This window comes from Sciurus carolinensis, chromosome 8 (genome assembly GCF_902686445.1).
Source record: "Sciurus carolinensis chromosome 8, mSciCar1.2, whole genome shotgun sequence".
Lineage (NCBI taxonomy): Eukaryota > Metazoa > Chordata > Mammalia > Rodentia > Sciuridae > Sciurus > Sciurus carolinensis.
Window position 1 is genome coordinate 117,856,371 of NC_062220.1, and position 25,685 is coordinate 117,882,055.

A 25,685-nucleotide genomic window follows, 5' to 3' on the forward strand; every position below is an offset into this window, starting at 1 on the left:
TTCTCATCTGGATTCTGGGTAATTTCCCTCAGTTTATCAACGCTTACCACCTTATTGGAGACTGCTTGCATGCCTGCTATGAGATATTGGACCATGTGAGCACAAATTGGTGGCCTTGCTGGCCTTCCTGATAGTTCCAGTTTGGTTCAGTCATTGGAACAGCTGCTGCCCCTGTGGGTAAAGTTATGTCCATTAAATGGGCTTGGTCAGCATGGTCCTGTGCTGCCTGTTGGATACGGGCTCGCTCATCTGGCTTGAGAGTGGAAGAAAGAATAACATGAATATCATACCAGGTGAGACTATAAGTTTGGGAAAGATATTTAAATTTCTTAATATAAGTAGAGGAATCAGCAAAGAAAGACCCTAAACGTTTCTCGATTTGGGAAAGGTCCTGGAGCAAGAATGGAATGTGGACTCCCACAATGCCTTCTGTACCAGCCACCTCCTGGAGAGGGCAAAGAAGCTTTGGGTCAGATGGGGCAATGTTCTGATGAGATCGGGTGTGTGCACTAACAGAGGAGGAAGGAATGGAGTGGGTGGAGGATCATTCTGGAGGAGGAGGAGGAGGGGAAATGGGAGGGATCTGAGGAGTAGGAGGAGGTGTGCCCAGGAGAGGAAGGGGTGGACTTTCAGCAGGAGGAGGAGGAGAGGAGGGGAAGGAAAGAGTTTGGCCAGAGTATGGAATAGGAGGGCGAGTGGGTGGAGCTGAAAGCATTTCAGGCGGATCCAAAATGTGTACTCATGAGGGGGAGACTTAGGACCCTCCCTGGCGAGAAGGACTTGGGTGGTAGAAGAGGAGGAAAGAAAATTGGGGCGAGTGCGAGTGCGCAAGGTCCAAAAAGCTTGCAAATAAACAAAATCTTGCCATTTTTCTGCCTTACGACAATAGTCGCTCAAGTCAGTGAGAATTTGAAAGTCAAGAGTGCTCTCTGGTGGCCATTTTGAGCCATTATCTAGAATATACTGAGGCCAGACTGCGGTCGAATAAAAAACTAGCCGCTTACAGTTTAAGTCTTGGGGAAGTCCCAGTTTAGTAAAATTATGGTGGCGACAGCCCAAAGGAGTTTGGGAGTCCAGTGAGCCCATGGTATTTCCCATTAGGCATCCAACTTTACCCAGATAGGTATGCGGAAGTTGGAAAAAGGCATCCCAATTTCAGCTCCTGCACATTGGAAAAACAGCGGATGAAACGTCTTTCAACTTTTGGTGTATGCAATGGAATAAACGAGGGCTAACTGGAGGCCGGAACGTCTTGCGGAACGGAGGGTATAAATTGGAACGGCAAATGGGGAAAAACCTAGGGAACTTACCGCTTTCTGATGCCAGATAAAGAGAAATGGGATGGAGCAGAATGGAGCAGAGCTGAGCAGAACGAAATAGAATCTTCTGGTTCTTCTGAGGAGGGCGTGGGCCTCAACCCCAATGGGGGAAGCCCAAAATCCTCCCAGGTTTTGGCACCAAATGTCAGCTCATGGGCACGGTAGAAAGCGGCCAAAGCAAGCTTTATTGGAATTTGGCTCTTGGGTGAAATTCCCAGACCCCAGGGGTACAGATAAAGTAGGGACCTGGAGAAAATCACACATGGCCTTGGCTGCCCAGGATTTTTATAGGCCGGAATGGGAGGGGGTCCTGCTGAGTGACAGGTGGATGTTAAAGCTCAGTGGAATTTTCTAGTCCACTTGATCGGTCACCGTTTGGCGGGCTGGCCTTTGTCTCAGCTGCTCTGCTCTGCCCCCTATAGTCGCCTAAATTCCGACCTAACAGACTGCATCTGTGCTGATCCCAGAGATCAGTTTGAACCCCCAATGGCTCATTCCTGGAAGTCCTGTCTCTCTTCCCAGGCTGATCAGTCCATGTCCATTACCTTTCTGCTCAAATTTCCAGTCAGCTGGTTTCAGATTGTTTTCATCTACTCTGTAATGACCTCTAACATCTGGATTCTGAATTCCATTGGGAAGATGCCTCTGAAGTTCATAGAAAGAAGCCCTTCCTGGGTTTCCTGGGCAACCATCACTGCTTTCCTGCATATGGGTCTAGATCCATTATACCTGACTCTTAAACTTGAAGGTATTTTAGAAGACGATAATTGTATGGAACTCATAGCAGAAGGCAAGAGTTTTCCATTAATTTTCCATCTTGCTACTCTCCACCCATATTCTCTTATCAAGAAGCATAATCATGATGGAGAATTGCAGCGCAGCATGGTGAAGCACAGCTCTGGCTCCCCTCTCCCAGGTGCTTGTTGCAGGGTGTCTCTGGGGCTGCCACTGGTTGCTGCCTCTATGGCAAGGAGGAGGAGGAGGAGCACCAGTCCACAGAAAAAGTTACACAACTAAAGGGTAAGATCTTTTCCAAAACAAATATTCAATGAACTATAACATTTTAATGCTTGGTATGGAGATTCCCTGGTGCCCTCCCTGTGCCAGCAGCAACAGAAGATCACAGCCAAAGAATTTGTGAAGTTTGGACTTGATGAAGAGATGAGAAAATTATTTTAAAATATATTTAACGTTGCCAAGGACACTGAGTTTCCAGGTGTAATTGCAAGACCCATTGAAGCCTCCAGGAGTAAGGCTGACTACCATTGCCAACTATTGCAGTGAAATGTATACTCATTACAGTAATTGAGCTAGGACTGGCATTCATGAATGAACAAGGAGAATGCCCTCCAGAACTTCACTCTGACAGTTGAACTTTACGTTTAATTCCGTGCAGGACATGTAGGCCCAAAAATCTGTAGAGCCCCTAGTGTCATCTGGGATCCAGTTTAAAAAACATGAGGAGGAAGGAATTCAGACCCAGTACTTTGCAGGACTTCTTATGACTTTGAGAGTGGTCCTCTATGAAGGGGTACAATGACAATCTTTTCACAGTGGTTAGGATTTTGGCTCTTTAATCAAAACCCTGACCAACTCTAATTTGCCCAAAGGAGAACTTGACTTCTTTGAGATTCTTCAACTGGTTTTTGTTTTCTGTTATTTGTGATGTGACTTCCTCATAAAGAGCTGAAAAAATCTTAAAGGTGGGTAACAGGAAGTTGCTGAACAGTTAGAGCTGGAACAGAGAGGACATAACATCAGGCAGGATCTAATTTGCTGCTTACAGCAATGGTCTTTTTCAAAATGATAGTGATGTTCTTTGAATATCATATTAATGATGCCAAATATTATGGTCATTTGTATGGCCTTGGTTCTAGTTCATCCTATGTACAGAATAGCACGGGGAATGTATATGGAGAGGAACACAACAAGCAGTCATGACATGAAATAGTCCTTTTATTTGAGCTACACACGTACTTGTATATAGGTTTTGTCTCTGGTTGAATCCTTTGAACAATCGACACATCACCCCTCATTGTGGTCCATCTGTTCTTTGCCTTTCAGTACTAAGTATGATCATTTCTATCTCAGACTTTAATAACAAAAGTATATCCAGGTTAAATTTGACCTTAATCTAATATACTTTCTAGCAAGGGTGTGTGACAGAATGGGGAAAGCTACATCATATTGAATACTTTGAAAATAATAATTGGACAATTTGTACCAACTTAAGTTGTTTTTTTTTTCCATTTTCCTAAATTAACTAGCACTGAATGTATTTATTTCCCTGTTTCTTGTTTCTCCCTTCCATTCTACAGGAGTTTGGGCTATGTGTCATCATGGACTATCAATTTTGCACTTTAGAGTGATCCCAATCCTCCGTTTTATCAGAAATTGTGCTTTCTGTTGCTCTTAGCTAGAAAAATGACCTGCCAAATTTATACATTTTGTGTTTTGTCTTGACTTACAGAAGATAGCACATGCATTGTGTAAACTGTTGATTCAGCAAAACTAACACATACACACACACACACACACACACACACACATACACACACACACACACAAGAAATTACTGAGGAGTTTAATAACTACTATTTCTGTATGTATTGTTTAATCTCTCAAGCACATATAGTGCCTTTTGGTTTCTAATTGGCAGGTATAGGCTGCTCTGTGACTGAAAAATTTTCAAACCTGCCTTTCACCTTTCAGAAAAAAGTTCTTGTGAATGGATATTTAGTATCTCCCAGGAAAGTGGCATTCAAGATATTGCAGCTAGAGTTGTTTTATGATAGCACACTTCCCTTGATCTCCTTTCTATTCCATCATAGTTTACCATATTTTTATATCCATACTTAAGAATGCTCTTGATTTATACAAAATATGAATCAATTTCATTAAAATCTAAATATAGCCAAGTCTTTCAGTACATTTTTCATCAAATTAAAAGACAAAAATTGTGCTTTCATAGTTCCTACAAAAGAATACTGAAGAGTTTGGTGCAAAACAACAAAACACAAAAAATACATATACACACATATTCATTTACAGCTAATAAAATTACCTGGGAAGGGTAAAGTTTATTTATTTTTCAGTATATCTTTGCAGTATTTTTTTTATATATTGAGAAAAGAGAGTGAAGTAATTAGCCATGCAGAACATGTGACCAGACCACAGCACGCATACAAAGACTTTTGGGGAATCATTACCTCTATCCTGTAATGATTTACTATGAGTTATAATGAATTAAGTACAGTTCAATCAATAATATTAGCAAATCTGCAAATGTTAGAAACATTAGTTTGTTTCTCTTGGACATACTTTAGTGATACTATTACAATATTATAACTGGGAGTCCCTTTTAAACAAAAGAATGTTTGAAAAACAGGCTATTATTTTTTTAAAAGCGTTTGTAAATAAAGCCTTCAGAAATGCTATCAGAAAAAAAAAGAATCCTATTTTTTTAAAGTATAGGACTTTAATTTCATGAAGTGGAATTCATATTAAATAGTATATATCCATTTCAATTCATTTGGTAAGTGATGAACAACAGACACACGTATACATTTAATTTATTAACTATTTAATGGATATATGCATGTATACATTTTCATAGACATGTACACACTCTCTCTTTTAGCAATCACACAACAAAGATTTAGAATATTTCCATCACACATAGACTTCTCTTTTGTCCACTTTTTGTCAATATCCCACCAAACCTGGCCCCATGAACCCTGCTTTTACTCTCCAGAATTTCAATTTCATAGAAGAACTTACACACCCTACCATAATATCCTTTTACTGCTGAGCAAAGTAATTTTGAAAATCATTTATTTTGTTGGGACTATGAACTCTATTCTAGTCTATTGTTTTGCAGGACCCCGTCGTATAGACATACTATTTTCTTTATTCACTTGTGGATGAGAATTTGCATTGTTTTTATTATGAATGACCCTGCTATGCACTTCCATCCATAAATCATTGTGTAGACATAATGTTTTCAATTATTTTGAATAAGTCATTAAGAGTAGAATGATACACTACAAGGAGCAGTTTATTCTAAATCTAAATCACCAAAGTGTGTTTTTCAAAGGGTTGTTGTTTCCTATCAGAAAAGTATCAGAAGCCCAGTTGCTTTATATCCTCATCAATAGGTGATCTTGTCCTTTCTTCTCATTCTGATTCATCCTTTTGTTTGTGTAATGGATACCATGATGATTTAATATTGCATTTTTCAATATCATATTAAATATATTCATGTGCTTTTTGGCCTTTTACATTTTATTTGGTGCAGTGACAAACTTGCTGAAGATTCAGATGAAATATAATTCACTTTCCCATTTTTAATTTAGTACCTCTATGCTAGTATAATTGCATGGCTTCCCTTCTTACTAAATTCTTTACATGGACCTTGGTGTAGTACATATACCTCATTGTTAATTAGGAAAGACCTGCTGGAAAATGTGCCTCTGGGACACAAGAGAATACTTTGGGTTAAACTCTGCGAAAGAAAAGTACAGTTGAGGAGTGGTCTTCCAGGTCCTGGTCCCTTTACCAATTGATCACTGAGGTGTAAAAATCCAATAGCTGTGAGCTAGCCAGTTAAGTTCCCCTGGGAAAGGAGCTCATTTGCAAGAAAACTTCACTCCCCCAGGACGATAGGAGTTATAATGAGTTATGGGGCTGCCTGTGTAGTGAGCAATCTTGAAAAGCTTGCCTCTTGACTGTCTATATCATGGCCTGGGCTCCTCTTCTACTCCTACTTTTGGCTTATGCACAGGTCAGGGGGAACTTTCTGGGATGGGGGTGGGAAAGGCAACACAACCTTCATGCCCCTCTTATCTCCTGACCATTAGCTCTCCTACTTGTGTTGAGAAGCCACTTCCCAGGCTGTGGTGACTCAGGAAACTTCACTGACCATGAACCCAAGAGGGACAGTGACACTCACCTGTGGCTCCAGTGCTGGACTGTCAATCCCAGTAACTATGCTTGTTGGGTTCAATGGAAGCCCTACCAGGCACCTCAAGGTCTAATATATCACGCAAGCAATCTGATCTCAGGAGTCCGTGGATGATCCTCAGGCTCCCTGATTGAAGGTAAGGTTGCCCTCATCATCACAGGGGTCCAGCCCAAGGATGAGGCTGCCTATTACTGTGCCCTGTGGTTCAGCAACCATCTCCACAGTAGCACATGCAGATAGCAAAATAAGATCAAAAAACCTTTCTCATTCCCACTGTTTGTTGCTAATATCTGCTATCTTCTTAAAATGAGGCTACATGGAGCCAGTATGGGCACAGGATACCTGTTCTCCATGCTCCCAGAGAAGACTTGCCAATTCTATTCTTCAAACTCCAAAGTAATTAATTTTAAATACACTGTTTTATGGTAACAATGTGTTCTTAAAAGCTATTATAGCAATCTATGATCAGTTTCAATATTATTGATAAAGTGGTAAACACACACACACACACACACACACACACACACACACACACCCCGAGTGATATGAACCAAGGGAATAACTACCAAGGGAAAAGTGTGGTATTGTAGTGATACAATGTAGAGGTGTGTTTCTATGTGTAATGATGAATAGCAAAGGATTATCTAATGTAAAATCCTCAACAAGCATAATTGAAACAGGGAAAAATCACATATCCTTTTCACTAAATTTTTAGAAAAATCCAAAATAATCTGAAATGATTAAAAACATCCCAAAAGAACAGATTTAATTTCTAAAACCTAATACTAAATGTAAATTTATATGTAAGTATACCACTACATATACCTCACACAATGTAGCTTCTTTCCTTGCATCTTAATTTAGTTTTCCAGAAGGGATCCTTTCTGTGTGACAGAGGAAACCCTAAGTCACAGGACCAGGAAATCCCTGGTCCCTCTGCATATACTGCATGTCCCATTCAGAGACTGCAGGAGGCTGCTGTGTGTCCTGAGGGCTCTGAACTGGAAATGAGTTTTGGGAGTGGCCTAGATGAAACAGGGCAGGTGTCTGCAGGGGAGGGACATGGGGACAAGCCTCATTCCTCTGTAAGAAAAGCCTATTTCATACGTGATTCACCTTTATTCTTTCCAAAATACTGACTGAAATTCTCAAAGGGATATTTCAACTTATAAAAGACCAGATATTGGAAAGGAGAATGATTTTGATAATTCTATCAAATCATTTAAGCAATTGAACAGATAAACAGTATTTTCATTGTTAGGTATGTTAGCCACGAACAGGTGGGTAGAAAGACAATGAAGGGTAGTAACTCACAGGGAAGACATTAAGAAAAATCCGTGAATCACAGGAATGGAATCACAAAGAACCTTATCAGAGCAGGCCAGCACCTGGAGGATGGAAATCAGAATGTCCAAACTTACCCAAGCCACAAATGATTATAATTGTAATCCCCTAAGGGAACTATTACTTAAATTCATGGGGAAACTTACTGAAGCAGGCCAGCAACCCAAGCCATAGAAGAGTATAACTCCTTAAGACAGTTCTTACTGGAAACATGGGGAACCCTACCAAAGCAGGTAAGCATCTGTAAAATGGGAACTGTGATGACCAATATCCCCAGTCATTGATAATTATAACCTCTTAAGGGACCAATTGCCTCAAGGCCATGTCACAACCACCCCTTCTGACTGAGTCATTAGGATCCCCACAGAGAATATTTTCTGAGGGCTATATGAAGGGATAACAAACTACTTAAGGGAGTATGAAAGAATGGAACAAGAACAAAGGATCCCAAACCCTTAAAAACCCCAAATCCATAAGGACCTGTTGAGCTTAACAAATGAAGTTGGGCAGCACCTCTCACTTGGGCTACTCTTTACCTTCATTCCCAGAATCTCTGTTTCCTAAGAACTTCCAGCACAGTATCTCAGCCACAGCCCCCTTTTGCTCAGATCCCTGAAGTTCCATTCATTAGCACTTTTCAAAATAAAAGTATTCACCATGTATTTTTTTTTTATTACAAGAACTAATTGTATCATTAAATGGTATTCTGTTGTCCTTTTGTAAATGACTTTAATTCTAACATCATCTCTATTATTACTTTGTCAGTGGACCCTGAGTGAGAGGAGTTACTCTGGGTTGGGGGTAGTGTTCCCCCATTAAGCAGCTACAAACAATGGAGCTTAACTAAGTTTAAAAATCACAAAAAGCCTACTTATTTACCTCTCATTTTTATTTATTTAAATTAAAATACATCCTGTGCAGTATTGTTAACATTCTGAGTTTACAAAATGTCCTGTATTTTATGTCAACACAGAGGCTAAAGACTGTAAGAAGAGCTACAGCTGAGTTCTCTCTTCTGAAGCCTGGGCCTTTGCTCTACTTTCTAAAACACTTTTTCTAACACAGATACTCCCTCAAAATTATGACAGTGAACACTAAGTGCACATGACATTATTGTTAAACAGTGATGTCTGTTTATTTCCCCCAAAATAAACTGTTCCATTATCTTAGTAACTCCAGACTCAGGGCCTCACTAGCATTTCCTACATCTTGAGCCTGGAACACTTGCCCCATTAGGATTAGTTTCAACTCTGAAAAATTCAGGGGAGCTCCTAAGTCCCTTCACAGAGGCTTCGGTCATAGGCATATTAAAATAAATTAAGAGAGAAAGAAGTACCTGTTTCTCTCTCTTCAGTGAATGACCAAATCCAGAATTCATTTGGTGAGAACAGGAAGTGGACAGAGTCTGAGAGCTCAGGACTCCTAGAACAGGGCTGGATGACCTAAAAAGAGGGGCTATGGTCTGAGTGGGGATGGAAGAATGAAGTTGCTCTGAGTACAGTCTTAAAGTGCTGGTGGCCTCCCTGTCATTATGCTGAGCTTTTGCTCTGATGTTTATCAGGGAGTCTCCTTCAGTTGCAGGAATTTACCAGGGTGCTTCTAAAAATAGCGGGTGAGTGAGGCATGATAAGGAGTTCCATGCACAGAAATATGGGCAGATGTATCTTAAGAAGGAACCTGTTTACTTGTCCCTTGAGGAAGAGGAAACTAGTAGAAACTAAAGAACTCACTTATAGAAACTAGTTAGAAACTAAAGAACTCACTTATAGGGTAGCACTGGGTTCTATGTGTGACAAGTTGACATATTTAACTGCACGGAAATCTTATAGGCCAGGCTATATGGGCAATGACTAAACAGACTCCATTTTACCCTGAGACTCCATGTTATGTAGGAAATGCTTCTCCCATGGGAACACCCTGCCTCTGTACCCATCAACAGTTGCTTAGCATAGCATGTTTGGCAACACAAAGTAGCAATTCTTATATAATGTAAAATTGTTCTTTTTGATTTCTATTTTTCTTAAACAACATACCACGTCAACAGTGATTGTTTAGATGTTAATAACCATTCTTTAACTTGTACACAACTAAGGTCATTTTGACCTACTTCTTCTGCTTCTGATTTTAGATCTCATGATTTAGTTTATAGTTTTAAATCATCACAACAGACACTTATGATCAATATACTGACTTATGGTATAAAAAGCCCTGCAACCCTATGATCAGGGCTGTTCTCCCAATAGTCATTTTGGGCATTGTGTGAGACAGTCAGCCAGCCAGCTAATAAAGACTCTAAAATTTGGACTTCTCAGTGGTGGATCCGTCTGTTCTTAAGTTGCACCCCACAACATATGGGCCCATCTCTGTTTGTGGAATGATGGAAGCTGGGATTAAAAATAAAAAAGTTACTGTCCCTGATTCAGTGCATCCACCCACTACTCACTGGGATGAGCAGTTGCATCCTCACAGGGCACCCAGGCACCTCCAGCCAGGACATACCCATCCCCACCTGGGAAATGTGTTCCAGTGATTATGCAGACTCAGGAGCTATAGCAGACCTTGGAGACAGGGGAAAGGGGTGATATGCATGATGGGAAATTCCCCAACAGGGAATTATAGAGATGACAAAAGGGACTTGAGAGAGCAAGATACCTTCTGTGGGTGCTCAGGTCACAGAGTCCTGTGGGTTTCTCTTCCTTGGCCAAGACCCCTCCAACTTCAACAGCTTTCCCAGAGTCCACCTGATAACAAGAAACATCCTAGAGAGAAAGGTAACAGCCCCATGTACTAACAAGTGCAACTGACACAGCAGAGGGTCTCAGTGCTGGGAGGTAGAGACATGGAGTTACAGCTCTGTGTCCAACGTTGACCATCTTATTCCCATAGAAATACATCTAAGGAGCCTTTTGGGACATATTTTGTGGAGTCTCCAAGTCAGTTTCCTAAAGCTCAATAAGTTAATTAAATTAGATGAGTAAATTCCATTAAAGCATCTGCTTCATCTCATCTCAGCTGAGGTTTCCAGAGGTTTTGACTCAATATGTGGTAAACATTCCAGCTTATAAGAGGCCCGATAGCTTACCGAAGCAGGAATGCAAAGATGTCAAGATGTGGAATTGAAACCCTTCCCCTTGTATTAACCCAGGAACATAAAAAGAATGAATCAATTAAGACACAAAATACATTTTGGGAGAGCAATGATTGGTGCTTTGAGTGCCACCCTATCCAACCCTTAAGACCGGTGCTTCCCTTCACTTTAAAACTTACTCAAAGGAATTCAAGGGGGAGTCATAGAAGTCAGGCTGATCCCCTGAAGATTGAGAGGCACAATGGAGAGATGCCTGAACAAGGTAAAAGAAGAGATGCCTCTCAGCAAGAAGTGACCAAAGTGAGGAAGGAACTGGCACATTGAGAGTTTGTTCTGCATGGCCACCAGCTAAAGGACAAGGTTACAGCAGTTTTTTTCCCCCTGCGCCTAATGTGGACTATTAGGGAAGAAACCTGGAAAAGTTTTAAATCCTGCCCAGGAGAACCACCCTAAGGTCAGTATGAGACTTCCACAGAAAGGTTCATTTACATGAATAAACAATAAAATATTTCTTCATAAGTTTGTCTCTGGGAATTGAAGTTTCCAATTATTAGTAGTTATAAACATTAATGTGGAGAAAACTGTGAAGGTGTCCCAGATGGATGTGAATATGTGGACAAGGGCCTCTTCACCCGGCTCATGTGCAGATTATGTCTCTGCTCTCTAATATCCAGGTCCTTTTCAGAGGGAAATAATTCTCTGCCTTCTTGAGGTGTGCATTGGTCAGCTTTCCTTTTTGTGTTTTTATTAGCGCATTATATTAGTTTTACATAATTTTGAGTTCATTCTGACATAATCAGTCATAGAACATAACTTGCTCCACTACAGTACTTCCCCTTTTCCTCTCCACTTCCCTTTCCCATTCTCCTTCCTCTACTCTACTAGTCTTCCTTTTATTTGTTTATAATTTTTTATTAGTATTTTATAGATAAACACAAAGGTGAAATTCTCTGTGACATATTCATATACATACATAATGTAGTTTGGTCAATTTCATTCCACTGTTTCTCTCCTTTCCCATCCTTCCTTCTTCCTCATCAACCACAGTATTTTTTCAAAAGAACTGAAATCAGCATACTATTGTGATACAGATACACCAATATTTATAGCAGCACAATTCCAAATAGTAAAGTTACAGAACCAGCCCAGGTGCCAGTCAATAGATGAACAGATAAAGAAAATGTGGCATATATAACAAAGGAGTTTTGTCCAGCCATAAAGAAAAATGAAATTATGGCATTTTCTGGTAAATGAATGAAACTGGAGAATATCACGCTGTGTAAAATAAGTCAGATTAAGTAAGTTAAGAGTCACGGCACCAAATAGAAGAAAAAGTAGGCCCAAATCTTCATCATGTCAACTTAGAACCAGACTTCCTTAAAAAGATTCCCAAAGCACAAGAAATAAAATCAAGAATCAATAAATGGGATGGATTCCAACTTAAAAGCTTTTTCTTAGCAAAGGAAACAATAATGTGAAGAGAGAACTTACAGAGTGGGGAAAAAAATCTTTACCACACACACTTCAGATAGAGCACTAATCTCCAGAATTTATAAAGAACTCAAAAAACTTAACACCAAAAATACAAATAACCCCATCAATAAATGGGCTAGGGAACTGAGTAGAAGAGGATATATAATCAATCAACAAATATATGAAAAAATGTTCAACATCTCTAATAATTAGAGAAATGCAAATCAAAACTAAGATTTCATCTTACTCCAATTAGAATGTCAATCATCAAGAATACAAGCAACAACAGGTATTGGCGAGGATGTGGGGGGAAAAGTACACTCATATATTGCTGGTGGGGTTGCAAATTAGTGCAGTCACTCTGGAAAGCAGTGTGGAGATTCCTTAGAAAACTTGGAATGGAACCACCATTTGACGCAGCTATCCCAGTCCTTGGCCTATACCCAAAGAACTTAAAATCAACATAGTAGGATACGTGTGATGCAGCTACATCAATGTTTATAGCACCTCAATTCACAATAGCTAAATTGTGGAACCAAACTAGATACCCTTCAATAGATGAATGGAAAAAGAAACTGTGGTATATATACACAACAGACTATCACTCAGCCTTAAAGAAGAATAAAATTATGGTATTTGCAGGTAAATGAATGAAGTTGGAGACTATCATGCTAAGCAAGATAAGCTAATCCCAAAAAACTAAAGTCCAAATGTTTTCTCTGATAAGTGGATGTTGATACATAATGGTGGGGGGGCGGGGGGCAAGGGAAGAATGAAGGAATTTTGAATTGGACAGAGGGGAATGAGGAGAGGGGAGCAGGCAGGGGTGGAAAGATGGTGAAATGAGACAGATGTCATTACCCTATGTACTTGTATGATTGCACGAATGGTGGGACTCTACATCGTGTACAACTAGAGAAATGAAAATGAGTATCCATTTGTATACAATGAATTGAAATACATTCTGCTGTCATGTATAACTAAATCGAACAAATTAAAAAAAGGAAGTTAAGGGTCAATTATTTTCTCTGATATGCAGATAATTGACCAGATGTCTTTGTTTTGTCAATAAAAGAATCAGAGAATACATAGGCTACTTTCAGAGAATAGGGTTAAGAGACAACACTCACCTGGACCCCTTCACTTTCTTTCTGCCACATCAACCAGAACTCTCCCAAAGACAGATCATTCATTTACCTTAGAAAAGAATGAAAATAAGCATATAGAGAGCAACCCCCATCATATGCAATGGATAAAGCAGGTGAGCAAGAATTTAACCTATATGGTTTGTAGTGACTGAATTAGGGCTGTCACTCAGCACCTCTTAGATTATTCGGTCTGATGCAGAGTAGAACTGCTAAGGCTATGTATCATGTATCATCGGCCCTACAAGATAATGCCAAAATGTGTCTCAAGTGCATAGACAATATAGTTTTAAAAGTTCCCAACTAGCTCCATAGCAGGTGGTTCAGCAGAATTGATGCTTTTTTTACAGTTAATGTTAAAACATTCGAAAATTTTATTTTATGCTTGCCTTGCAAGCACAAGGCCCTGGGTTCGATCCCCAGTACCCAAAAAAAAAAAAAAAAAAAAAAAAAAAAAAATTTATTTTAGACAAAAAGGTCTCTTTTGGAAAATAATACCTTTTATAGCTGAATCATATGAAACTAGAGTTAAAATCACATAGGATTTATATTTAAATAAAAAAAAGCACTAGGATTGCTGACACTGGACTGAGTAACTACACTGAACAAAGGTTTTTGGATTTTTACATAATATTGATACAATGCATTTTCCAAAATCTGAACAATAACAAGATTCTGTCTCATATGCTTCACAGAGGTTTATATTGGGGTACAAATGTCATTAATAAAGGTCATGGAAGTTTAGCAGTTTCAGAGTCACATGTGCTTTGATTCTGGACGGTTCTTGCTCCTCCCAACAGCTGGCTATGGAACTGTAATTGGGAGTGTTGGAGAAACCCTTAGGAAAAGGCTGCTCTCTGCAGAGTCAGCTCTCACAGGTTTTCACAAGGTCTATAATTGAGATCATTTGGAGTAATGTAATCTTTTAGGAAACCCTGTAGGCACTGAAAAGTGGGAGAATCTTTGGGGTCCTTTGTCCAGCAGCAGATCATGAGCTCATGCAGTGAGAGGGGCAGTCCTTTGGACAGGGCATCCTGTGACTGCACTCCACCTGCTCCAACACCTCCCAGTTGTGTATGCCTAGATTGGGAATTCTTTCTTTCATGACCATTCCTATAAGATTCCAAAAAACCACATCAAACTTGATTATGAATCTCCCTTACAGGGCTGCTTCAGGTGCTGTTAGTTTAATGGGGAACTTTATGCTTTGTCTTGCTGTGCTCTCAATCAACCAGACCAATTCGAAGTCAGCAGCCTTGCAAATTAGTCCATTCCTCACTAGAATGTTTGCTTATTGCAGATCCTTATGGACATAATTAATGTGGTCAATGTAAGCCACTTCTGTAGTAACTTGTGCTGCCCTGTCCACAAGATTTCAGAGCTCTTCCTTCACAAATATTACTTAACAAATCAAGTAATATCCTTTATTTATACACTCAGTGATCATGTAGATTGGTTCCTCAGATACCACCATGAAGACTAACTTGTCACGCTTCAACTTCTTCATGATCTGTGCTTTTTCTGAAGGAATGATTCGGGAGACATTGTACCTGGTACTTTGGTGTTTCTATTCCAGATACCCACCCATATTTCCCCAAACTTACCATTTCCCAGTCTCGATCAACTATAGGAATTTCCTAGATATCTTTGGTTTTGACAGACACATGGGTAAACTTTGACATCCCTTTGTGACTGGACTGGGAACTACTAGGCTGCAGCAGAGACCTTCCCCTCGCCAATATCTCCCAGTAACACTGTACAAGCTACTGAAATATTTCAAATTTGGCTGGGAGTGGTGATAGAGTATCTGCCTCTTCAAGTTTGTGAATTTTATAATGTTTGACATGGTCTCCTTTCATATCATCCCAAACATCAATAAAAAGTACATAGGGGGATAGGGATATAGCTCAGTTGGTAGAGTACTTACCTTGCATGCACAGGGTCCTGGGTTCAATCTCTAGCACCACCAAAAAAAAAAAAAAAAAAAAAAAAAAAAAAGGTACCTCCAAAGGAAAAAAGTTATTTCTCAGCACCTTTTTGGCCAAGTTTCCAAGATACCACTCTTCAGCCTGAATAGTCAACTGGGGACACATAATTCCTGGAAATGTAATCCATCTCTCCAGTTGTCAAGGATCAGGCTTCCCACCAATCTCCTTCCAAGCACTTCAATATTTGAATTTTTTCTCCTTTTTGAAAGCTCAGATCACCTTCTGTCCATGCTTCATAGTCATAAAGAGTTACAAGTAGTGTCACTCCTGTTCCTCCTCTGGTAGGCAAGATGCCCAGCATGAGGCAGAGTGCACAATCCCAAAGATGGTGAGTCCTTGGTCCCAAGCTGCATGGAAATTGTTGTAGTTTGAGATGGAGGTCAGGCTAAAGCTGAGCTAGTGCTTAGGAGTGCAGTCTGTGCTATAGTCATACTCCGAGTTCTGGTTCGGTCTGCATCATTCTCCTCCATCAGTTTTGTTGCTTCTTTATCTTTATATTACCTAAATTCATTACCTAATCCATTACCTAAATTCCAAATTTTCCTCTATCACAAATTTCATATGCACTGCATGTCTTCTAAAACAGCATCAGGACTGATCTTTTTCCATGCCTAGATTAGAATTTTCTTTCTTCCAAAGCCTGCACCCTGCGCTCAGGCTCTGCAGCCCATTCTCACGGTCTTCTTGTCACCCTCCTCCAGAGCGACCTAGGCAGCTTTAATAACTCCACAGCGGGCCCTTTAAGAACAATTACAGGATGATGCCAGGGTGCCCCGGCTCAGTTGCAGCATTTACTTCCTGGCATAGGCAGCAACTTTGTGTGCTCCTGGAAGACCTCCATGTGCGGGGAGAAGCACCGCGCCAGGACAACAAAGGCGCTGTCGTGCCTTTCTGACAACCAATCAGCGAACCCGTGTTGGCGACTTACAGCTCCTGACCTCTCCTGGGGCAGTCACCTCAGGGCCCCTTAGTTTCCCACAGATGGCCGGACTGCAACCACTCACCACTGCCACCAGGGCTTCTAGCAACTACTCTCTCTTAGGATTGATGCTGCAAAGTACAAATAAAAGTCAGAAAGTTGAGAAATGGCTCATTCTCTAGAATGTGGGCTGTGCCCTCACTGCTGTGAGACTCTCCTGTAATTGTTACCCACATTACCCAAGAGCCAGGGTCTGGTCATCTCACCTCACTGCTTCTAATTCTGATCCCTTTCCCCTGTTTTCCAAGGACTCTGCTCAGTTTGGGACCAAGGTGGTAAGAAGAAATTGTGTGGCAATGACATGGCAGTGGTTACAGCTACTAGGACCAAAATAGAGACCCCCAGTGGTACCCATGAGATGGATTATTGACACTCCCTTCCCCCCAGAGGTCTCTCTTTTTTTCCTAACTTACTCCAGTGACCACTGCTGGGGGTCAGGTTTAGTGTGCCTTGGCCACAGGACCCTGGAGAACATGTGTATCTACAGGTATTGGAATCACCCCATAATATTCCTTTGACTGTAAGTCTTAATACAATTTCATATCATTAATTAATTACAATTTGTATTAATAAAAATAATTTTATCTTATTGACATAAAATTTAAAAATATAATTGACCTGAATTAAGTTCCAGGATTACAAATTTAACTCTTAAGATCCCTATTTTATGTGACCACACACTCTGGATAGCTCATGACTAAACGGTTTCTTACAAAATGTGATTTTTCTGAGCTGAAACCAGGAAATCCCCATGTAAAAAGGGGCAAATCGTCAACCCTACCATAGTTCAACATATTTCATGTTCTTCATTCCAGTTTAAAATCTCAACACATGTACAGAAATGCTATGTTCAAGGCATTGTTACAAGCATTTGAAACCTAATTTGTGGTTTAAAATCCAATATCCAGCATTATTAGAATTATCATTCACTTGTTGACTACAAAATGTGATATTTTCACATGCTTTTTATTCAGCTGTTGTATGTGAGAGAATACTCACTGTGTTTTCATTGCTTTACAGTTTATACCTGAAAGTACTTAGGTCACATATTTCTTTAAATTAAAGTTGGGGCATCACTTTGGACAGATATTAAGAAAGACTTTTATAAATCTCAGAATGAGTACTAAAATCATTTCATTTTGAAGTCCTGATGAAAACTGACTTATGATATAGTACCTGTCAGCTTCAGTCTTAGGGTTAAGTTGTCTTCAACTGGGGATGCTTCATATAATTAATGGAGTTGTGTGTTTTTTTAAAAATAATAAAATTGTAGGAAATGCGGGAAAGGTCTATAAATATATGCTTGAGGGGAAATGTGCCATGCTGGAAATTGTGTGGTAGGAATAATTTTGTGAATTAGGAAAGGAACAGAAATAACTTTATTGCATTGGCTTATACATGAAAAAAATAACCTGGAGATGGAATAAACTGAAAATAACAAAAACAACAATGGAGAATGTATGGCTACTCCTTAAACAAGACTGGCAGTTCTTGGAAAATATTCATTATTAGCATTGGTCTGATTTAGTTGGCTCAGAGCTTGTTTGATTTCAACAACTCTGTCCTCACTCCATTGGTCAAAACACCACAGAGATCCATTGTAAGTGAAAGAGCCAGCACAAAAATGAAGTAAATAAGAGTCTTTCCAAATATATGAAAAGAAAAATTAGAGTTTGGAAGTCCATAGGTGCTGTTAATGACCTCTGACATATTCTTGCACATCTAGAAGACCACTTGCATGCTCAGGCCTTGTGTGTGCCCTGGTAGGAAGCAAGAAGGCCTTTAAGTCTCTTATCTGGCTGAAATTGAATGTCTGTGCAAGGATGAAGTAAAGGTCAAGGCAGAGCTGCAAACTGATAATGTTGAAGTTGTGCCCCAACACACAGAGCCTTTGATAAAGGCTGAGTGATTTATTGCTTCCAGGCTTTTAAGGAAATGCCCATCTAATATTTTGCTAGCCACTAGTATAATTGAGCACACGTCAGCCACTAAAAATGCAGAAAATTCAAAGGTGAATAAATAGTCTAGAAAACCACAAAACAATAAATCATCAACATTAAAACTACAACAAAAGCAACACTGACAAAAACAAAAACAACAAACATTAATGAGAAGAATCTACTTTCAAGAGTTATCACATTATATTACTTAAAACTTTCAGTTTTCAAAAGGAAATAACTAATCAGTAAAGAAACAGAAAAATACTGTCCATACACAGGGAGAAATGCAAAGGAAAACAAAACAATGCTGTTGTCAAATGTGGGTTGGCCTCTTGGGAAGGGAGTGAGTGCGACGGTGTCCCTTAATTCAGACACCAGGAGTCAGGTTCTGTGACGCAGACTCGATTTATTCAGGAAGTGCAATAGTTTATATATGGAGTGAAAACCAATCATCTGAATGAGATAGCCAGGCCACTGCTCAGGTTTCATGTTTACAATACCATACTATGGGGAAGAGCAGACTTCCACTGGGGACTGGGAAGGCTCAAGAGTCATTGGGTCATCACAGAGTGTTCTCATGTGACATGAAGAGAGCCCAGTGTTCTGTGCTCAAGACCAGCCCATACCTTGGATCCATGCCTGGTACACCCCAGGATTCTCCTCATTTTCCCCCTTTTTCTTTTTTGCCATCATAACCTGAGTTAACATCATCTGTCTGGTTTCAATTTTCGAGGCTCTGTTACAAAGGCAGCAAATACATAGAAATGATATTACAATGCCAGCAAGGGAGAGGCCAAATAGCGCAATATTTACAGGACCAAATATGGAGGTGATTTTGTTCCATAATCGTGTGAAGAAAGAAGTATTTAGTACAAGTTGGGCTCGGGTTTCATTGACATGATCACATGACCTAGTTTGAGTGTTAAGTTCTGAAATCGGGCGTTCCAAGGACCCCTTAAATATGTGCTTAATTCTTGCCTCCACTTAGTCACATTGTCAAGTGTTGCCATAGTTTCACAAACATAGGGTAATGTGGGATTACATTGTAAACACATTGTCATTTGCATGATATCCAATCTTTCATTTGTGAGATCTATTTGTTGCTGCAAATTTAGGATACCCCCTTGTATCAATGTATTAGTTTGGTGTTGAAGAGCAAAAACTTCACTGACTCTAGTAGCCTGTGCATTTAGCACTGCGGCATTAGCACCAGTTTGTACCAAGGCTATTGTGGCAGCAGTTGAAGCAGCTAGGGCAGCAAAAATAATACCTGCAAGCAACACAATAAGTCCAAAATCTCTTTTAGCATGTATTAATTGTACATCTTTAGTAAGAACTATTGGTTGAATAGTATGAGTATCATTTGATATAGCCCAAATGTAAGGAGGTATTCTAGCTAACAATGCAGTTGAAAACTCAGGAGACCAACAATTGGTCAAGAAGCACTGTGTAGAATCATCACAATATATAGACATATTGGTGGTTTGATTAGAGACAATGAAATAAAAAGGATGATGAACACAGAGAGGTGCATTAAACATTTGGGAAGATGTTCCATTAAAATGAGTCCCATTGAGGAAAGGCATAGTTCCTATATCTAAACATCTCTGCTGATTGCATAACAATTGAGTACCTAACAGTGAGGCACTTCCAGAAGAATTATAATACATTTTCTGTGAGCTTGGGGTGGATTCTGAGACATTTATTACTAAAGGTCTGGCAAAGGATGAAATCTGCTGGGTAACTCTAAAAGGAGTGAGACTTTGCACACATTGGCAGGGATGGATGTCTGCCAATGGTCTAATTCTGTTTATATTTTTAGTGGCATTGGCAGAAATCCATGGGCAGACAGGCAAACCAGGGAAGGCATTTGTAGAACTATTCTTAGATACAGAAGTTAATTTAACCAATCTAAGACCTGCGATGTTTTCAATAGCACAATCTAGGAGAGTATCAGGGCATAAGCAGATCACATGATCACACAATGAGAGTTCAGAATTGGAGGAACAATTGGACAACTTCACGAATAGCCAACTGCCAGTAGTATTAACAGTAGTATTAAATTGAGCTTGATGAGGAGGTGCTGAAGTGGCAGGAATGCCTATGGAAGTATTAAAAGTTAAGATAGAAGGCAGGACTTCTGCATCTAAACCTAATGGCCGCACCATGGATGGACCAGGGGGCCCCAATTATCGTTGCACCAGTGCACTGTGAATTGGCAGTGATAATAGCACGCATTAGTAAAAACAAAGTGGATGGATGGGGAAGGATCACCATCAGGAGCCATTTGTTGAGCCTCCTGAGTTACCCTTTTTAATCTCCCCCAAGTTACTGGAGGTGCATGTTGACCTCTTTTCTTTCTTTGTTTTTCTTTTCTTTTTTCTTTTTTGCGGTGCTGGGGATTGAACCCAGGGCCTTGTGTTTGCAAGGCAAGCACTCTACCGACTGAGCTATCTCCCCAGCCCCTCTTGTTGTGTTTTTGATGATTGTCCTTGTCTGGTTGAGAAACCCTCTGTGTTCTCAAGGTGGAGTCTCTTCAGTTCCTCCATTGGGGTTTGCGAACGTCTTTTTGCCCTCCATATGATGTGGCAGGTTTGATCAATCTGGCTGGTATCCAAATTGGCGTAGATTAACTTTCTGGGAAAACACAAGCAAAACCTCACCCCTGAGTTAGTAAAGGGTGTGGTCCACGAAGGTGACTTGATAGGGCATCTTTCCAGTACCCCAATGGCAGAGAAGTATTACCGGAAAAGGAACCCCAATGCTTTCCTTAGTGAACAGAATGTGATTGAGTGTGTATGACAGGGGCATATGTGTTCCTCCTTCTCCCCCTTTTTCTTTTTGTAACTGAGTTTTTATAGTATGGTGTGTTCTTTCTATAATTCCTTGCCCTTGTGGATTATATGGGATTCCTGTAATTACTTTGATATTCCAAGTAGATGCCCAACTTTTGAATTTGTTTGAAGTGTATGCAGGTCCATTGTCTGTTTTGATGACCCAATTTGGGGGCAGTTGTTTATATTCCTAGGTGGTCAGAGCAGAATGCTCCCCTCTGCAAGTTTACATAACTGCTGCGAGCCAAGAACTAGGACAAGGGATTCCTTCAGGAGGACCCGATTGACCTGAACCCTCGTGAGTCTCTTGTTGAAAATGGACCACAAACATTTAAGGACTGCAAGTATTATAAAGAAGAGGATACAGGCTAATCCTAACATTGTAGTAGGATTCAGCATATTAAGCAGGTTCTATTTAAAGTTGATAACACAGACCTCTCCTGGGAGGGAGAAGGGGACCACAGCTGATGTTCTAAAGTCCCAAGAAGCAAGCGCATCTTATATCTTTTATAGGTTAAGGTCTCTTTTGTTCTCCAGTCTTGTGGAGGCCAGCAGGGCCTCCAACTACCAGAGGCTGATGGCTTTCATAGCCTCCATTTCCTCAATTTGACTGACCCCCTATTTCTACAGTAACTGCCTGTCCCCAATTCTGGCTTTCTCTTTTGCTTTAGGAACTCCTTACTGCTGTAAGGACAGGGGGCGATGATCGCTCTGGCAGCTTTGAGCTGGGAGGGGGCAGCGTGGGGCAAGCAGTTTGGAGTTCCCCTTTAAAAATTGGGTCAATCAAGGGGTCCCAGGTAGAAGTTTGGTTGGGGAAGAGCAGGTTGTAAAGACATCTGGGGTAGGTGCTTCTATGAGAGAAGAACAAAAAGACATGAGTACTGAAATGAGATTAATACAAAATAAATGTTGCAGAATCTGGAACATGTCAGTGAATATCATGAAGATGACAGAAGTCAATAATCCCCACCAGGAGGTAGAAGAACTGAGAAATTATTCCCATAATAAGGCCTAACAAAGGCTGGAAAGAACAAGGCCTTTGTGTGGGAACCTTAACACTGTCCAAGTTATCAGGAATGTAAACACAACATTTAACCTTTAATGTCATTGATGTCCCCAGAAAATATAGCTAAGCTACTTGATGTCATCTGATTTTTGTTAAGTATTCTTTTATTGGTATAACCTGTGTTTAGTACAGATCTCTATATTTCTATTATTTAGGGCTAGATAATTATACTAGCAAACAGATTAAACCTACCTGTGTAGCTTAGGAAGGTCTGTAGGCCTTAAACTGACTAAAAATTTCTGACTCTGGCAGTTTCACTTGATAATTATTAGGCACCTTTGTCTAAGAATCTCTCTTTTGTAGCTTCCAGTCTTTATTCTAGTATGCTAACACAAGTGTATTATTTAAGTTGCATTTAACTATTGCTTCTTTTAGACTCTGTAACGTAGTATAATACTCTAACAGTTGTTGTTTAACCATAATTGTATAAACCCTAATTTTCAAGAGTAATTCTAAAGAAGAAAACTTAACAGACATGATGTTAAGAGTAAATTAGTGTTTCTAAGAAATCCTTGTCATTTTAACATATAGATTGAACATTGGTTTATATCAGTACATTAGTATTTGACCTTAGGAAAAATCTTAAGTAGCTTTAACTGATTGTCTCACATACATATAGCCAACTTAGTTATCCACAAACTTGTTGAAATTTGCCCTTTACTTGCACATAGGCTGTCTTAGCACTTACTTAGACCCTCATGTTTACCATATAAGCATTTTCTTACCCAGAAACACTTTGTTGTTTATAGTACTCTAATGGAAACAGTTGAAACTTTTGGAGCCCTTTGTATATAGAATTGTACTTATTAGGACTTAACTCTTAGTTACATTGTGTTTAGTGATAACACAAAGCAATTTTTAAACCCTTTTTATTCACCAATCTATGAAAACACCAATAACGTTTAAGTGTGTTACCCCCTGGAATTTAAGGAGTTAAGAGTACTCGATGTTATTAAATAATTAGCATTTTAACTTTGCAAACTAGTCAGATGTCTCTAACAAAACATTTGAGTAATCTTATATATGTTGTCTAATTTACTTATTTTACTGTAAAACCAAGATATCAGACAAGAGTATTGAACAGTATTTGCCAGTTCTTTCCTGTTGAAGAAAGTCCTAGAATCAATTGATATTAGACATTTATAAACATTAACAGTTTACTAGTTTAACCACCTAGAGACTTGTGAGTTAATTTCAAAGACATTTTGCTCTTATTAGTTTACCCATTTTAAATTGAACCTTTTTAAATCACGTGAATTAAAAATATGTGGATCCATTTTTTAAATTTTAATTTTATGCACGCTTAATTTTCAAATCATGTACATGATTTTTAGCAGACACATGACATACACATAACACAAAAGTAAAGGCCTTGTAACATTTATCTCCATTGCAACGTAACAGGTGTTCAAAAATAACTCAAGCTGAATAAAAATAGAACTGATCAGAAAATCATTAACCTAAGTATGTAGGATCAAAATCATGAGTTCAAAAAATATTGCATTTAAGAAAAACAAAACAAAACAAGAATCCTAAAAGAAAAATGATAATAACCATTAATTATAGCATAAAAGACTGAGGAAGAGGAAGGCAGAGAGAAGGGGTGAGAGGAAGGGGTGGGAGAGAGAAAGTGATTTAGTTCCTCCTTTACTAGGGATTTGTTTTAAAGCTCACAGGGCACATAAGCGCACTTGATTGAAATACTGATGTGGGCCCTGTGCCTGAGTCTGGTGAAGCATAGATTCCTTCTCCCTGTAAACATTCAGCATTTAACTGTACTCCTGCTCTGTTATTCCTTTCAGTTTGTTGTTCACATTGGTCATAGAACCCTACTCTTTATAGGAGGTACTCACCAGAGCCCAATATCATATGACACAAATCTTTCCCGTCCTTGGGAGTGTTAAGATCTAGACTAAAATTCTCTATTAACTGAGTAGCATAAAGGAAATGAAGACCATCTTCTTGAACTACCTCCCTAACAGTAGTAACTGTCTTTTGTTCATGAGGATACCATTGCAAAGGTCACTGTGCTGTTCTATTGACATTTACTGGAAAAGTTTGTAAGGAAGTTCCCCAATTACGATCCCTAGTTTGACATAACTCATTAAAATGTGGCCCCCAAGGATTACTATTTGAATATGCTGGAGGAGCAGACACAGATTCTTCAACTACCCATGGTGGTTTCCTACCTTCATTTGATGGTAATGTAGCACTCTGGCCACAAGATGGAAATACAGGATAAAGTTGACTAGGCCTTAGCTGTGGGTGATCGTCATCCTCCTTATCTCTAAATTCCTGTGGTTTTTCTAGCTCTTGTTTTTCCCTGTTTTGTACTGTTGCCTGTTGATCTGCATTTATAGTTTCGTCTTCCTTTTCACCGTTCCCACGCTCTACTTGAGCAGCCAGAATATCTTGTAAGTCTAAGTGCTTTTCCTCAGGAATCCCCCAAAGACATGCTAAAAGAGCAGTAACAATTGGATAAAAAGTGAGAGGGTAGCTTTTACCCTCCTGTATCTCCTTTCTATGGGCCAAATGTATAAATCTCTCCCATGACTCAGGATCCCATATCCTATCTAATGCCACCCATTGGGCACAATCTATAACATTGTCCCTTATATTTATAGCCTCCTTTTCCGAGGCTTTTACTCCCCTTCTCCTTAACAGACCTTGTTAAGTTCGTGCCTGGGTAACTCTAACCGAAGGCGGTAGATTCCCCATAAGGAGGTCACTCACCCAGCAGCTCTGTGGGCTTCCTCTTCCTATGAGGCCCCATATTGGGCACCAAAATGTTGTCAAAAGTGGGTTGGCCTCTCTGGAAGGGAGTGAGTGCGATGGTGCCCCTTAATTCAGACACTGGGAGCCAGGTTCTGTGATGCAGACTCGATTTATTCAGGAAGTGCAATAGTTTATATATGGAGTGAAAACCAATCATCTTAATGAGATAGCCAGGCCACTGCTCAGGTTTCATGTTTATAATACTGTACTACAGGGAAGAGCAGACTTCTACTGGGGACCAGGAAGGCTCAAGAGGCATTGGGTCATCACAGAGTGTTCTCATGTAATATGAAGAGAGCCCAGCGTTCTGTGCTCAAGCCCAGTCCATACCTTGGATCTATGCCTGATACACCCCAGGATTCTCCTCACAATGCAAATATGACCCATAGAAACCATCCCTAAAGAAGCATAGACATTGGGATTACTACAAAAATACTTTCATTACCAGTTGTCTCAAATATTATAAAAGAAATAAAGAAAACTTTTAAAATTATTTTAATGGAAATTATGGGGAAAAATTTCTCATCAAAGAGAAAAAAAGAGGAAAAAGAATCCGTAAACTAAAGATAGGCCACATTATGTTATCTTGTCCAAGAACATAAATAGACATGAACAAAGATGCCACTCCTGAGAGACCTGTGTGACACAATCAAAGGAACCAACACACACATTATGAAAGTTACAGAAGGATAGCTTTATGGGGAAGGGACATAAACATGTATACAGAAAATCATGACCAAAACCTTTTCAAATGTGATGATGAGAAAATCT

General features: G+C 39.7%; 2 pseudogenes; one reads left to right on the top strand and one right to left on the bottom strand.

Moving 5' to 3' along the window:
* Positions 1-211: 211 nt before the first annotated feature.
* LOC124991459 (CCR4-NOT transcription complex subunit 7-like) lies at positions 212-3,260 on the top strand (annotated as a pseudogene).
* A 10,944-nt stretch (positions 3,261-14,204) lies between these two features.
* LOC124991461 (tyrosine-protein kinase Fyn-like) lies at positions 14,205-24,912 on the bottom strand (annotated as a pseudogene).
* Positions 24,913-25,685: the final 773 nt, after the last annotated feature.